Source organism: Botryllus schlosseri, chromosome 10, assembly GCF_051294905.1.
Source record: "Botryllus schlosseri isolate E-star chromosome 10, Bs_hap1, whole genome shotgun sequence".
NCBI lineage: Eukaryota > Metazoa > Chordata > Ascidiacea > Stolidobranchia > Styelidae > Botryllus > Botryllus schlosseri.
This window is the reverse complement of record NC_137245.1, coordinates 28,429,286-28,447,065: the sequence shown is the minus strand read 5'-3', so window position 1 is coordinate 28,447,065 and position 17,780 is coordinate 28,429,286. Positions and strand designations below refer to the sequence as shown.

General features: G+C 39.8%; 2 long non-coding RNA genes across 2 annotated transcripts; one reads left to right on the top strand and one right to left on the bottom strand.

Moving 5' to 3' along the window:
• Positions 1 to 4,349: 4,349 nt before the first annotated feature.
• LOC145447741 (uncharacterized) lies at positions 4,350 to 8,364 on the top strand. The gene is made up of 4 exons (XR_013917695.1): positions 4,350 to 4,626; positions 5,891 to 5,987; positions 6,057 to 6,167; positions 6,908 to 8,364. It is a non-coding gene; the product is annotated as an uncharacterized LOC145447741 (long non-coding RNA).
• Positions 8,365 to 16,227: 7,863 nt separating this feature from the next.
• On the bottom strand, positions 16,228 to 17,336 carry LOC145447618 (uncharacterized). Its single transcript, XR_013917665.1, has 2 exons — positions 17,270 to 17,336; positions 16,228 to 17,030 (listed from the first exon to the last, which is right to left on the bottom strand). It is a non-coding gene; the product is annotated as an uncharacterized LOC145447618 (long non-coding RNA).
• Positions 17,337 to 17,780: the final 444 nt, after the last annotated feature.

Below are 17,780 nucleotides of genomic sequence, written 5' to 3'. Positions count from 1 at the left end.
ATTGCAACAGCTTTACAGCCATTGTCATACTTGAACATGAAATAAGCTACAAAGGCTGCATCTGGACACTTTGACAGTGTAAGCTATATGAAATTTAGCAATATTCCCAGTCTGGCGATCAAGGATCATAGTTATCTGACTTTCTACAATCATGTTGTGACGTCACGAAAATTGCCGATATTTTTTCACCTCTAATGACCGATACCGATAATCCATTCAAAGTGTAATATCGACTCGATATAATCGGTTGGTCTCTATTCTGAATCATACCCGCTTGAGCAGTGGTTCTCAACCGGGGGTCTATGAAGCATTTTCATGGGTCCACGAATCCTCCAAATTTGCAAAATGGTTGATTACCTGATTTGTATTTTTTCAATTAGCGAAATCTCCGAGACAGTTTCGCTTCATTTCTGCTACAACTTCAGGTCTCACATAAGCAGAAAGGCCGTCTGAGATGAAATATTGCACTGCGCAAACTCTTTTTTTTTAATTGTCAAACTGCCAATAGCCTACTGATACAAACTTGGTGCGGTTTAGAGATGTTTTGGGTTTTGCTCGGGTTTTGGAAAAAAATTGTTTGAAAGAAATCTATTTTCTGCTGTGATATACAATATACATACATAACCGCTATTCCAGAATAACTTCAAAATGAGCAGCTACATAGAAATGACCAGGATGGACGCTGCATGTTCATTAGAGATCTGTTTCACAATTTCGGTGCCATATATGCTGCGATTATACCCAAAGGTGTCGTCAGAAGCGTCACGCGTTATTATTATATTCGCCATCAACTATCTTTGTGGAAAGGGATTTTAGACACTGCTGAAGTCATATCTAATCGACGGCGCTGATTTTTAAGACACGCCCGCGTGCGTGTATATCAAGAAATGCACCTATACACAGAATTCGCTTTGAAATACTAAAAGTCTTCCTAATTGCTACATACATAACATGATGTCATTTTTAAGAAGAGTCATTTTGTTGCTGTTTATCACAGGCCTACAGTTAATATTTGCAAAATACAGATGACGATTGCACAAAAATTGAGCTAAATGGGAACTAAAACTGGAGGGAGTCCGCAGCGGTGCGTGGCAGTTCAAAGGGGGTCTGACGGCGAAAAGTTTGAGAACCACTGTATTTGAGAAAGAATTGCGAGCAGGCAAAATCGACTTGAAGTACTTTGTAAAGTAGAAATACTTGCTTACCGACCAGCTCTGCAAGCAACTGGCCTCTGCTGCATCACGGCCGATGCGGCAATTCTCGTTTGCGAGATCATTTTCACGACGACTCGCTCGTCAAATGTAGGTTGCGTCACAAAGCGCCGTGTTCGGTTTCAAAGTTCGCCTCCACAATCCAAAGTGCGATTGCGAGCGAACGACGTGAACAGCTGTTGGGCACCTGTTTATGAAATGAGTCATCGGCGCGCGTCTCAAACGCTGGAGATTCGCCCGAGAAAAGATCGTAGCGTGCTATTTTTAGACGCAGCGTCGAGGCGGAAAACCTACGACTACAGGAACGATGGAATGGTTTGTGAAATTACGATCACGTTCTTGAGTCATCCCTCTACAAACTAAGCGGTCCGCGACATATATTGGAATTTTATATCTCAATTCCAAAATGCAAGAAGATGGACGCTTGTCCAATATTAAAGAAATAAAACATTAAATTGAGAAGTCTGGAAACTATTTTTCTGCCGTAATAGAGTGTTCAACTGTTCATGGTGTATATTTTGGGCGTTTGTCACGATGATGTAAGTATCAAGTGCGAGTGTTGTACGAAACTGTTGAAATAGCCTACCACGCGTTAGTTACAGAGCCATGTGTGAAAGCTGCGACAGCATTTCAACAAACAGTGCAATTAGACGACACTAGCGGCAGTATAATAGAGTTGATTGCAAATAGCATCACACCCCTTTCAAAGGATACCGAACAATCACGATCAAGACATCGTGAGCTTCGCTTTGTGCAAAATTCAACAGAACCACGCATAAATATCTACTACCAAAAGTAACATTGAAATGAAGTCTACAATGTTGTATATGAGTTGCATACGTTTGTCGTAATTAAATGTAGGGTTCATTTTGATTTTTGAAGGTTCACTTATAGTTAAGTATCGTAGGCCACGGTTCACTGGACCGCGACATTTGTTTTGAAGTTTTGCTGGTACGCGAGGTCAAAAAGGACGAGAACCACTGAATTCCAGATCAATATGATGAGAGCCGGGCCGATTTTCGGTTCGTCGATACGATAGAGTCGATATCGGTATCCGCTAATTGAGGTACGCGAAAATACCAAAGGAGGCGAAAATGCTTGAACGTCCAGTGATATATATTTAATCAACACCACCAAAAATGCCCGCGAAGACGGCTTTTTCTGCGAATGCGAATGCGAATGTTGACTAAAACAAAAGGTGAACTCAACGGAAAGTAGTCGCGAAATCGTTTTTTCTGAGCACCATCTCGGAATATGAGCTTATTTTATTCAGATCACCAGCGATCATAGTTAGTTGAATAAATCTTCCGTTTATATGTCCGCTTTTTCGGATCCGTAAATATGAGGGCGAAAATTGGTGTCGATCTGGATAAGGGGGCGATGAGTCAAAAAGGTTGGGAGCTAGATGCAATCGTTTTTTGATATCAACCGAATATATCAGAGTTATAGGTGAAGGGACTTAATCGGTCTTGTCGATATCGGTTCAAAAATCCGATATCGGTAAGGCCATATCGTGATTCGTGATATCGTCAAATTGATGGCAGCAGGGCTCGAAATTTCCAATTTACAAAATCATTGCGACAAGCTCTACGAGTCTGGACGTGCCTTTGCGAGAATCCGCGCGCACATGACGCGTGTCCAACCAAAGTCCTTTCTACGTATAAACCGACACATAGCGACAGTGACCCCCTATTCAAACGGTCAATGAAATATTTGGGAGATCGGTTCTCGACCTCGACTGCCCGAATCAAATTGCTCTGGCTTCTCAGACGATGGCGAACAATTCACCATAAGACTATGTTAAATAATGCATACTATGGTATCATTGTAGAACCAGCCACTTGCTTGGTAGGCGTATAGGTGACATCACTGTTACTAAAAATAGAAATTTTGTCAATCCTTGTCTGCTACTCATCACGGATTGGAATACAAATTCGTCACCATCATCGTGCTCTCTCGACCTAATTTCGCGACAGGGGGCCGTATTAAATTCATAAATCATTAGCAGCGTGCGATAAATTATCAGCGTATCTTTTTCTCTGAGACGACATCCCGCTGATGGGTGAACCACTTGTGATAACTAGGCCTACATGTAAAGGTGCAGACCATCGAAATAGCCTACGATTGAGTAGTATCTTCATATTGAAATAAACCCGGTCGTTGATATACAACGCTCTTTCCAATCTTCTACTATAGTTGCTGACTATTACCAGTGACGAGTTACCCGTGACGAGTGTCTTCCAAAAATATTCGGGCCTATTTCTATATCATTATAATATGAAACTGCATATTGAAGTTCGTACTTCCGAGAGTCTCTTCAGAAAATAAACACCCTTACATGTGTCATGCGGTGTCACTGGTTTCGTTTTAGATGCTGTAAAACATTTGAGTAGATATCGTTTAGCAGGTTACTACGTTTTGAGCTCAGCCGTGCGCCTTTTTAATTTGCCAAACTTACAATATAGAGACAGTCTCTATACTTACAACGTGAAATCGAGGGGAAATCACCTGGTTAGCAGTAATGGTCGACAAATTATGTTATGAATTGGGAAACAGTCAAGCTTTTTGGTTAGAATAATTTAACTTTCGCTAACATTTAGTGCAATCAGATAAACTTATGACAAGTGACCGTCTGGTACGATATTATGCACATCAAGCGTATGGCCCACATTTTCAGCGAATTAAAATTACCGGCACTTTTGGATACAATGTTGTTGCCGCAAAAATATTGCGCTTCATGCATGACAAAAATAGTAGCGAAGTGATTATAATAGGCTTACCATACGTCCTCTTTTAAGAGGATTTGTCCTCTTTTTTGACTTTTTTGAAAGTGTCCTCGGAGGACGCCCTTTTGTCCTCTTTTTTGAGATTTTGTCCTCTTTTTTGAAAATTTAGGTCAGATTTAGAGCAAATTGCGAGCGATATGCCGCAAATTAGCACAGAAGTGACGCTCCGGCGGGTATTTCGGAGTGAAAAACGGTGATTTTAGCTCTGAGCGAAAAGAAGACCTTTTTTTTTTTAGTCTTCCACCTGACAATGTGGGAAAAACACCGGTTTTTGAGAATTCTTCTCCGGTTTTGCAAGTCTGAAGTTTCTGAAAAAGTGTCCTCTTTTTAGATTCTCAAAGTATGGTAAGCCTACACTCTAAATACGAGACAACAGTATCGCCTTTTTTCCCGTTGGCGGCAACGCCGTATCGCGTAAACAACATCAGGTTCGAGAGAAATTTGGTGTCTTCTCTTTCTTCGCGTCTATTTCTCTATTTTCTCACAACGCGGACATCGTTACGGCGAAAGTTGAAGTCCGCTGCTGATTCTATTGCAATACAACATCACGACAGTCAGAGAGAGCGCAGATTTGAAGAGATGCTCGGTGAATAGTGAAATTGTATCGCAGCTTATCGACAATTTTAAAGGTAAATGTTAAATTGTATGCCACCTTGGTTTGTTTGTTCTTTATTTGTACAAGATTCACTTACCATAATGAAGGCTTTAATGTCGTACTGTTACGGAAAATTACGTAATTGGCCAGCTATTGCATCATTCACTTGCTTAATTATGAAACGCGAGAGGGCGGAGGTTGGTTTAAGGTTATTGGTGTCCTTTTCGGGTAAGGTAAACCAACACCCACAAGTTATCGTATGACCTCTACCTTTCAGTGTTCCCCGTGGGAATGTTGTGCATGAAGTGTGGATTAGCAGAAACTTGAAATGAAAATCCTTGGAATAATCGCTTGATTCTGTCAGCAGTGATGATTTTATTCAAGTGCAGAGCAGTAGCTCTCCATGGTAAATGTTGAAATCCACATGAATCTGTTCGAGTTGAGGTACCTTGTCATACTGCACAGTATAATTATCAGTTTATCTTCTCCTGGATTAAATGTCACCATCTACTGTAGTCTTCAGTTTGTCATTTCAAAGTTGTATTCTAATAATGTGGAGATTACTACTTCATAATTTAGTATGTTGTTAGAATAATATTTCGTTAACAATGCACTGTTGGCTCTACCAATTTTGATAGACTATAGAGCCCAGATCAGCTAGGGAAAACATTTGCTTAAACGACATAAGAATCATGATATTCAACTTCATGCCTGCACGCTTCGTCATACTAGAGTTGCAAATCATAATCGGTTTAGAAATTGATGTGAACTGGAGGGTCGTTTTTGTGGTTAGGTCTGCCTGTAAAAACTGAGAAGTGCTTGCATGTCCATCACTAATTGGTGTTTCCCATGGTCATGTAGTGTACAAAGGACAACAGGGAATCCTTATGATTGTTGCTTTATGCCATCACTTTGTCAGCAGTGATAATTTCATTCATGTGCTCTGTTAGCTCGCCCTGGTGAATGTTGAAATACACTTGCATTTTCTTGCCTTGTGATATCTTCCTACACTGCTGACTCAAAATATTCAATGCATCTTGTGTGGGTTGAATGCTGCTACCAACTGTAATGTTGCGTGGTGACCGGTATATGCTATGCAGAATTGCATTTTCCCCAATCTTATTTACCTTGATATTGTCAGAACGGCTGCAGCCATAGATACAAACTGCATAATCTACACACTTACAGACAGAACTTGTCATGGGTTTTTGAACAAGTCTAAATGTCAATAATGCCCTCGCCTAATGTTATCAGCCACCTGTACTAGTGTTTCGTGACGGTTTTACTTTTCGTATCAGGATAGAGAAGATTCCAAGACTATTATCACAACCACAACTGATGATTTGAAAAAGAATTATTACCGAAGGATACATAGATTGGACAGTGGCATTTCAGGTACATTAGGACTACGAACACATCAGTCTTAATCATTAGTAACTGTTTTATTCAATTGTATCAATCCAGTGATAGTGACAGCAGGATTGACGAAGCTACTGAAATTGCAGTCATTACTTTTGAAAGCCTGAATAAACCGCCAATAAAAGACTGGATTATCTGCTTTGCAAGTCAAAACAGGTACACACAACTGCAAATTCAATGAATATATATGATTGCCCAAATAATGGAATAACACTATGAACTATGGCAACCAAGCAGGAAAGATAGACCTATTAACGGGTGTATGTCATGAATGTCCTTACCTTGTAATTAGGGCAATTTTTGTTTCACTGAAATCCGGTAAAAGTTACATTTAATTTCAACAAAATTTGCAGAACAAAGTTGCATTCATGCATGTATAACCCAGCAGCTCACATATTTATTACTGCGCCCCTAAAAGCTGGTTCCTACAGTTTCATTAGGCTGAAATTCAATGTATAAAATATTCTTACAGTAAAAATGAGAAGCTACCCGCACAAAAATCTCATGCTGGAGATCTCTGCCTTAGTCTGTCATTTCAACTTGCGTCAAGGTTATCGCGTCTTAGAAAGGAACGAATGTACTTTTATAAACACACAGTTCGAACTAACTGAGCTGTCTCAAGAAAACATTACAGTTTGTGCTGGTTTGACCAAAATCCAATTGATACTTTCACTTCTAATTTAGTTGGGCACTGTCGTGCTTTATTGGGGTTGTTGAACGTCCAGCTGGCAGGTCAACTGTTGCATCATAGATAACATTGAGGTGCAGCTAATACCGTTACATACCTCTTGGTTATGGAAATCAAAGAGGATAGGATGGGAAGCTGCTGGCAGATGTTGAAAAAATGTTGCAAAGACTTGTCATACCAATCACTTATAAAAATATGTCTGTTTCAGGCTCACAAGATACCATAAGTAAGAAGAATGATCCACCGCATCTGGTCGGCGCCAGGCATCGAAATGGATCGATCCAAGGCTGGATTATTGGACATTCGTTCGTTCATTTACAATGTTTCATTGTAAACTATGACCATTTTATCCTGTTAAAAGTAGACATGAACAACTAGACAACATGATAATTCTATTTTTTGGTATATTTTCCTGAAAATTCTACAAGAGAACTACATAGTGTCTATCGAGCTGAGCTTGTACAGATATTTGCCGTTCTCATGTGTTCGAGCATGAACTCTGACGTGATAGGAACTGAACTTCATCGAATTGCCAAGTTTTCACAAATTCAGTAATTGCAATTTAATTTTTAAAACATTGTAGTTCTAATTCTAGTTAATTTTGAAAACTAACCTTGTAGCTGTAATTCTAATCTGAGTTGAAAAAATCTATTCTTGGTAAAATTCTAATCTAATTTAGATAAGGTGAATTTTTCTTGCTGGCCACATCTGGTTGAAAGTTACGTTAAGGTATTTAAACTCTCAAGTAACTATGCCACAAATATTGATTTATACTATTGCAGTGGTCCTGTTTTACTGTGCATTACTTCGTTGCCTTGCATTTAATCATTGACTTGACTTGATGGTTACACTGTAAACTATATAAATATCTTGCGCTTTTAAATTCGGAGAAGTGCGTCTTGAGTGAGTAATAATTTTTTAGTACTGCAGTGGCCCTGTTTCATTGTGCATCATATTGTTGACTTCCATTTAATATAATCAATGGTTACATTGCAAACCTTAATTATTTCATGCTGTGCGTAAATTGCGCAATAGTGCCATGCCAGAATTCCTGATTTATTGTGCATTGTTTGCTTTTATTATCAATTTTTTCATGCTTTGTCTTATCACTGATTTTCACATGATGGTCTGATATTGTATTTGATTTTGAATACGATGGTTTCATTATCACATGAAAGATTATTCAATGCTGCATGCAAGCGGTGGGGTCTGAGTCGACAACGCCCGATCAGCTAGTAATCGCTCTTACGACTGACAATCCCCTCCTGGTACCACTTTGATCTTATTCTATTATGTGCCACTTCTAATTCATCAAATAACTGTTTTTATCACCATAACACCCAATTCGCAGCACCTTGTTAATTTTCTCTGATATGCGTGTGGTGGTCTCACACTCACCACAAATGCTATTATTTGACTCAGACAGCCGTATATATTGATTTGTGGTTTGGAGCTTTAGTAGTAAGTGGCTTTATGTACTATGGTATTCTAATGGATTAAATATGTGTAGTATGCAGTAATCGTTGACATTACACTATATGCTTAGTAAACAAAGTAGCTGGGTAGCGCTGGCGGAATCTTCGAGGCTAGCAATAATGGTCCGAATGCCAGAGAAATATTCTGGATTTTTCAGCTCAATAGGGTGTAAATAGGATTTCACCTTTAGGGTGATTTTTGTATATCCACCTTCAAAGTCGGCACAGTTTACATAGTGCCTAGGAAACGTCTATATGAGACAACACCACATGCCACAACACAAAACCACAACATCAACGGCTATTCAGGTGTTCTTTTTTTTTACGTGCAACGCGTTCTCTTTGGCGTTGTCACCAACGGAAAAATATTTAGTGTGTAGATTATAATAATTACTTTTGTAGGCTGAGTTGGAAAGATCTGCAACATGACACGACACTTAGTGCGGAATAAGGTGATTTCAAATGAATCCGTGTCATATGTACAAAATATGCTACGAAAAATCCCGGTCTGGCCTCACGTAAAAACCATAGACCCTGTTTAGGACACTCCTTGATAAAACAATATTTTACTACTAATTAAGTGCCCAACTTCGCGACCACTGAGCTTGCTTCTAGAATCTGAATGCTTAGCATGCTCTTGAAGTTACGGGAGAGGTCTCTGGAAAGTGAGCGTACCAATTGCCTCCTTTTGAAATCTAAACCCGGACGCTGGTCAAGCACAATCAGAAACACCTGACCACAAATTTGGAATCCTACATATATAATCCTACACGATGCAATGCGCTATCGACTGACTTCGAAAACCGACGGTGTAGTGTGAAAATCGTGTAGTTGCGACGGCCAACATGTAGTGCAGACAAATACATTGTCTTACAGATATATCCAGTTATGTATTTTAAATTCAAACCTAACCTATCCCAAATGATAGTGGGCCATTCCCAATCTGGACAACAAAAGTTGGAACCATCACATTCCCAAATCTTCTGAAATTTGGTACATGCATAAGTGAGTTAATTTCGAACACAATAAAGTTTATTTGAGGAAAATTGATCCCCGGGGTCAAAAGTTATGTCATTTTGAAAAATTGACGATTTTTTGCTCATTTCAGCGCTGCAGCATTCAGGTTTATCAATGTAAAATTCAAAAAGGTGTAAACAGATGTTGGATTACAGTTGAGATTTGGCACTGGGTTTTCTGAGTAGCTAGTATATTGGTCTATATTCTCATGTGGTATTGAATGCCATGCGGTGTAGTGTTAAAGGTTAAATTGAGGCGAAACTTGGTCGATGGTCTGAAATCGGTCAAGCGTTACACAATTTAGAATGCGAATTGAGCAAAACCTTATAAGTATATTCCAGCGAGTAGGGTATCATATGAAAGCTGGTTACAAAGACAATTTTCCATAGCTTTTTCATTTTGGTTTTTTGACTGTAAGGTGGGGAAATCGCCATCTCAAGAGTACACTGCATTTGTACATGGATATGCTTAAGTTTGGAATACGGTAAACCGAAGGTTCCCATACTTTTTTGACTCAACACACCTTGTTAAGCTCAACTTATATTCATCACTACCCCTGAAGACTATATGTCAATTTCCAACAACCTATTTGAAACCAAGATCTGTTCCTTGGGTGTATATTAATGAGAAATTAAAAAAAATAACCTAACCGTTAACATCGCTGGTCAGCCCGTTTCCAACACAGATAATGACAAATATCTCGGGGTTTTATTGGACTTGGACATGTCCTGGAATAGTCATATTCAGTCCCTACACTAAATTATCACCGAAGTGCGGCCTGTTCTACAGCCTTGGACGCTTCATGCCAGCCTGGGTTCTTCTGATACTCTTTAAATCCCTAATCCAATCGAAGTTACAATATGGCATCCTTTGTTGGCGGGCTGGCAATAAAACTGCACTCGAGCCACTGCAAAAACTATAACATAAGGTACTCCGTATCATAGCTAGAGCCCCATAGAAGCCTGTTGGTCCATCCAACAAGTCGCTGCTGAAGAGATTCGGTGTCCTAAACATAGAAGATATGCGAAAACTAGAAATCGCGAAGTTTATGTATCAGTTCCACTGCGGTCGTTGCCCCGAATATTTCAATGACTTTTTTACCTCGGAATCAAAAGCGCACAAGTACAACACACGCGCGTCCACGTCGTCCAAATATCACATGATCGACCGAAAAGATCATCGCTCCGTCCAATATGCCGGACCTGATGTGTGGAACAGTATCCCGCCGGCTATCCGACAGTCGACGAGCATGTCCACATTCAAGTCGAAATACAAGCAATTACTACTAAATGAATACTAGTCCATCTCCAAGATTACCGGACCACGACTGACCTATCGATCTCGCCTTCCATGACATGCCACCCCATTTTGTCGCTTGCTTTTTTCTGTACTATCTTCTCTATTTTCATTCAGTGTGCATGCATGCATTGTTGTATTTGTATTTCTTCAATAACATATTATTTCTTATGTGGTAACTATGCCCGTCGCCCATGTTAGCACAGCGTTGTACTGACGTAGAGTTATCCAAACGCGGTTAATAAACTGCGTTGCCGAGGCCCCAGCGTTGCCTATTTTTATCTCGATATTGAAGCCCGCGCGGCCTCTAGGAATTTTGAAAAGTGGCCTGCGACCCATTTTGAGTTGGCGACCCCCTGGGTCACCCTTACTCCCGTCGTTAACCCGCACCTATGTTGAATTTCCTTACCTCGACATTCAGATCACTATCGGTAGAGTTTCTGCTGAACAATATAACTCTGAATGTCAAAGTTGAGAAATTTTGCAAAGGACGGATAAACGACGGGAGCAATGGGTAGCTATTCTCATCATCATCATTGGTTTATTAGCAATTTATCAGTTCAATACACCACAGAAATGCGATACAATGAAAGATAGGAAGGTGTCGAAGCGACTTGGAGTAGTCAATGAAATCGGACACCCACCTTGGCCTATAGGCGATGGAAAGAGGAGGCATGCACATCATCATCATCATTGGTTTATTAGCAATTTTATCAGCTCAATACACCACAGAAATGCGATACAATGAAAGGTAGGAAGGTGTCGCAGCGACTTGGAATAGTCTATGAAATCGGACACCCACCTTGGCCTAGGCTATGTAAAGAGGAGGCATGCACACTGAATGAAAAGTAAAGAAGATAGTATAGAAAAAAGCAAGCGACAAAAATGGGGTGGCATGTCATGGAAGGCGAGATCGATAGGTCAGTCGTGGTCCGGTACGCTTGGGGATGGACTAGTATTCATTTAGTAGTAATTGCTTGTATTTCGACTTGAATGTGGACATGCTCGTCGACTGTCGGATAGCCGGCGGGATACTGTTCCACACATCAGGTCCGGCATATTGGACGGAGCGATGATCTTTTCGGTCGATCATGTGATATTTGGACGACGTGGACGCGCGTGTGTTGTACTTGTGCGCTTTTGATTCCGAGGTAAAAAAGTCATTGAAATATTCGGGGCAACGACCGCAGTGGAACTGATACATAAACTTCGCGATTTCTAGTTTTCGCATATCTTCTATGTTTAGGACACCGAATCTCTTCAGCAGCGACTTGTTGGATGGACCAACAGGCTTCTATGGGGCTCTAGCTATGATACGGAGTACCTCATGTTATAGTTTTTGCAGTGGCTCGAGTGCAATTTTATTGCCAGCCACCCAACAAAGGATGCCATATTGTAACTTCGATTAGATTAGGGATTTAAAGAGTATCAGAAGAACCCAGGCTGGCATGAAGCGTCCAAGGCTGTAGAACGGGCCGCACTTCGGTGATAATTTAGGGTAGAGACTGAATATGACTCTTCCAGGACATGTCCGAGTCCAATAAAACCCCGAGATATTTGTCATTATCTGTGTTGGAAACGGGCTGACCAGCGATGTTAACGGTTAGGTTATTTTTTAAAATTTCCCATTAATATATACCCAAGGAACAGCTCTTGGTTTCAAATAGGTTGTTGGAAATTGACATATAGTCTTCAGGGGTAGTGATGAATATAAGTTGAGCTTAACAAGGTGTGTTGAGTCAAAAAAGTATGGGAACCATCGGTTTACCGTATTCCAAACTTAAGCATATCCATGTACAAATGCAGTGTACTCTTGAGATGGCGATTTCCCCACCTTACAGTCAAAAAACCAAAATGAAAAAGCTATGGAAAATTGTCTTTGTAACCAGCTTTCATATGATAACCTACTCGCTGGAATATACTTATAAGGTTTTGCTCAATTCGCATTCTAAATTGTGTAACGCTTGACCGATTTCAGACCATCGACCAAGTTTCGCCTCAATTTAACCTTTAACACTACACCGCATGGCATTCAATACCACATGAGAATATAGACCAATATACTAGCTACTCAGAAAACCCAGTGCCAAATCTCAACTGTAATCCAACATCTGTTTACACCTTTTTGAATTTTACATTGATAAACCTGAATGCTGCAGAGCTGAAATGAGAAAAAAATTGTCAATTTTTCAAAATGACATAACTTTTGACCCCGGGGATCAATTTTCCTCAAATAAACTTTATTGTGTTCGAAATTAACTCATCTATGCATGTACCAAATTTCAGAAGATTTGGGAATGTGGTGGTTCCAACTTTTGTTGTCCAGGTTGGGAATGGCCCTAGTATTATATATAGTAGCTTCTTCCGTAGCCTGCGTGTGAAGAGTGCTAATGTGATAAGAAAAAATGGCTAACTAAATCAGCTACCATTTTGGCAAATCTGACTCTAAAACGTCGGTGCCTCACCAATAGGGATGTTCAAAAATGAGTTTTGTTTTAAATTGCAGTGGCTACTTGATAAAATTGTTAGGTTACCTGATTTAAGCCTACTCATGAAATTTTGTTCAATTCCAGCCAGTAGCCGCCTTCTTAAAGGAGAAGAAAGTTGCTATTTATTAAAAAATACATAATAAAAAAACTTCAAAATTTCCTGCTCACCCCATGAAAGTGTTAGGTTGTCTACAGAAACGATGTTCACCAAATTTGGCTCAATTCCAACCAGTGGAAGCAGAATTATTGACGTCGAAAAATTTGGATTTGAATAAAATAGTATTTACGGTGGGCACAACTATATTAAATCTTTAAAGAATTGGCAACCGTAAATACTGTTTTATTGATAATCCAAATTTCTGTAGACAACCTAACACATTCATGTGGTGAACAGAAAATTATGAAATTATTTTTTATTAATTTTTATATATAGCAATGCGGCTACTGGCTGGAATTGAACAAAATTTGGTGTGTAGGCTTAAATTAGGTAACCTAACAACTTTATCAAGTAGCCATTACGATTTGAGAAAAAAGTCATTTTTGAAGAGCCCCAATGTGTATGTGTATAATAACATACAGTCACTAAAATTTGATGTATCTAAGCAAGTAGTGGGGAATCTCGGAATACTGACGCCGCGGGCCACATTATCATGTATGACAGGAAACTGTCCGCGGGCCGGACAAAATCCCTTCGCGGGCCTTACGTTGCCTGCCCCTGCCCTAGGCGATGTAAAGAGGAGCCATGCACACTGAATGAAAAGTAAAGAAGATGGTTTAGAAAAAAGCAAGCGACAAAAATTGCTTGGCATGTCATGGAACGCGAGATCGATAGGTCAGTCGTCGTCCGGTAATCTTGAGGATGCACTAGTATTCATTTAGTAGTAATTGCTTGTATTTCGACTTGAATGTGGACAACTGGACATGCTCGTCGACTGTCGAATAGCTGGCGGGATACTGTTCCACACATCAGGTCCGGCATATTTGATGGTGATGATCTTTTCGGTCGATAATATGATATTTGGACGACGTGAACGCGCGTGTGTTGTACTCAGGGCTTTGGAGCAGCCGTAAATTTTAACTGCTCCAGCTCCGGCCCCGGAGCTTTCTTCTATCATACATTAGCTCAGACTCCAGCTCCGGAGCCGCATTATTACCACTGCTCCGGCTCCAGCTCTGAAAATTATCGAATGGGTCTGTCTATATCAGGGGTGGCCAACCCGCGGCCCGCGAGAGTTTTGAGTGTTCCGCTAGGTAATTTCCTATTATATTATCGAAATCCTGTTATATTCTGGAAAATGGATTGCTCAGATTGTGAACTTGCAAGGCCAACCAAAAATTACAAGTCTGGCTGCGACACTTGCGATGTTGATGACTAAAATATCAGTTCCGATGCATTTTCAGATCCAGGGTCCAGTCACATTTTTAATAAATCGTCGTACATTACAATAAACTAAAATAGTAGTGAAATTTTATTTCACGCTTCGCGTGTTTAATTGTTACACGTGTTCTTGCTTGGTAGCCTAACCCCTCCTGAAAATGAAAATAAAAACGCCTAGTTTACCTGATTGAGTCTAACTGTATTCGAAATTACGGGAGAAAGTCTTTTCGCGTTCGCGCTCAAAGAAAGATCGTGGACGATGAAATGTGAGCACAAAATGATTGTAGCATATTACCGGAAACCTTCAATATCGATGTGTCCAGACGCCGAATAGTCGTGTCCTTGCAAACTGAGCCCAGCGGGCGGTATACATTAGACCCGCAATATACTCAAGTAATAATATTATTGACCTAGTTCATTTATAAACTTTGAAAATTTTACCCGCGTGGTGCGGCTAGTGGACCGCGGACTCGTTCGTCAATTGCATGTGCCCCTTTAGCCGAAAAGGATGGCCATCCCTGGTCTATATAGATTACTAATCTATACCTATAGGTTAGTTATCTGTAGTAATCTAGAGCAGAGGCCTCAAACTCAAATGTGCTCGCGGGCCAGTTTTCCAGTTTTGACGACCCCGCGGGCCGCAGCATTTGTAGGGATATTCTATGTCTTTCCAAGTAGGCCTTATTTGGCGGGAATGAATTGTCCTATTGAGCGTGATCCGATCCAGTAGACTGACAGTAAACACACATCGTCAAAATGGGATTTACTATCAATTTAGGCCTGGCAGGAAAAGAATCATCACATTTATAACTATTTGAATGGAATTGTCGTTGTACTTGATATATATTAATTATAAGATATAGACACCATATGGCAGACAAATGTATGATGCCATCATAAAAGCTATCGGGTTATAATTTTGCAGCTACTATGAATATTTTGAATTTAACAGATTGATAATAGAGACTTATCTGATATCATAACATTTTCAAGTTGAGCATTGTAATTCCAATCCAGGATTCAGTTATCCTTCTGATATGTCGGCTATTAATCTCATGGCCAAATATCTTCAAATATAGGAGCAGAAAAAAATATAAATATAATATAAATATATTAATGAATGTGTCCTAGTGATTGAAATTGGAACGGCCCATTGTTGTTACATCGTTGGAGCATGTACCACCACGGTACTCAGTATACCTTTAACTGGCCTTACAACAGATTGCCAATGGCTGCCATAACTGCTTGCTTAGTTAGCGAAATACCAAGCTGCGACCTTCTGATCTATTACTATTCCCCTGATACGCGATTAGTTTGTTGCGTCCATGGTTCTATCAAATTCACGGCATTCCGAGACACTCCGAGTCCACTCGAGTCATTTTCATTTTGCCATCGAGTTAGCCCGAGTCTGAGTAATTCTACGAAAGGTCGCGTCCAAGTCCAATTTCAGTTACGAATCGTCTAAGGGTCAGGTTTTGTCATCATGAATTGGAAATGTGGCGTAATATTGAATCTTCCACTGCACGGTAGCGTTTGAAATTGAAGTGATAATGAAGTTTGCTGAATAGTTTCAGGGTTTCGGAGCAATTTAAGGGGGCACTTCTATTTGAAAATGATTTTTTTAGGTGTTCACGTTTGTAGTCATAAATTTGTAAAGGTAGATGCGAGCCCCATGATTCATACATTGCTGGAAAGGGCAGGAAATTTCCTTGCCAAATATGGTCTTTATGTTGTACCATGAGCATGTACCCCACCGGTACACTTACTCAAAAAATAATGAAAATATTGAACACGCGTATTAAAAATCCTAAAAACTCAAAAGTCTTTCAAGATTTTCCTTCAAATATTGCTGTAGTAATAGTACATATATATATCTACAAAACAATTGAGGGATTTTCAAAAATAGGTCTTCTAACAAAATTTATGATATTTTTTGTCAGCGAACCCTAAATTTTCATTTTTTTCAAAATTCTTTCCTCTGTAAAAATTTTTCTGGACAAAATTTTGAGAAAACGCTCAATCATTTTATTATACATACCCTAACCATCATTTGTACAAAATTTCAGATGAATCGAACAAGCAGGTGCAGAGGAGATACAATTTTTGTGCAGAAAAAGTATATTTTGAGAAAATCGCGTTTGAAAAAATAAAACCACAATAACTTCGAAAAACAAGGATAAGAACACTGATCATGACATCAATGACCATATTAGTTGATTTGCATCACACATTGAACCATATATAACACAACCTGAGCATTAATAGCCGCCATGCACATAGTCTGATGTGTCTTAGGAGTCTTGAACTCTTTCAATTTTTCACAGCGAAAGACCGTCGAGATGCAGTCTTTCTTTTTTTGTCCTTCAAACCAGTTTCATTTTTGTGAAAGTGTTCACTGGCAAGTTTAGGCTTTCAAGAACACTCAAGTACCCATACATCCAATATTCCAGTTCAGTACGGACGTAGCTACAGCACGTTTTACTGCCATAGTTCATAAGTACTTATTCTTCAGGCACCTTGTCCCTATGGTCACGAAGAATGACTCATTTTGGGATTTGGTGAATCCACCAATGCATCTTTCCATTTCAAAGATTCTTCTAAACTCTAAATTTCCTTGATCGACTCATTCTAGGCAAATTGATAGCTAGAAATGAAAACCAATCCAAGACAGTTATCCTGAAACAATAAATATTACCCAATATTGTCAGTCAGCAGTCAATGAAAAAAAACAGATGAAATAGGAAAACACACAACCTCCATCTCGACCATTTCCTTGGTACTGAATAAATGAAGCAGCCAAGTATATGAAAGCATACATGCTGGAACACTTATTTAGAAGCATACAATAAATACTACCCAATATGGTCAGTTATCAGTCAACAAATCAACAAATAAATGAAAAAAAACAGCCTCACCTCGCCTGTTTACTGAGTCTGTGAAGCAGCCAAGTTTATGAAGGCAGACTGGCTAGAACACTCATTTTGAGCTCTACAAGAGAGATTTCGCCAGGTGGCGCTATTTCCACCAGCAAACGCGAATGTTGGATCAATGATCATCATCATCATCATTGGTTTATTAGCAATTTTATCAGTTCAATACACCACAAAAAATGCGATACAATGAATAGACAGGAAGATGTCGAAGCGACTTGGATTTGTCAATGAAATCGGACACCCACCTTGGCCTAGGCGTAGTAAAGAGGAGGCATGCACACTTGCACACTGAATGAAAGTAAAGAATACAGTATAGAAAAGGAAAGCGACAAGAAATAGGGCGGCATGTCATGGGAAGCGAGATCGATAGGTCAGTCGTGGTCCGGTAATCTTGAGGATGGACTGTATTTATTTAGTAGTAATTGCTTGTATTTCGACTTGAATGTGGACATGCTCGTCGACTGTCGGATGGCCGGCGGGATACTGTTCCACA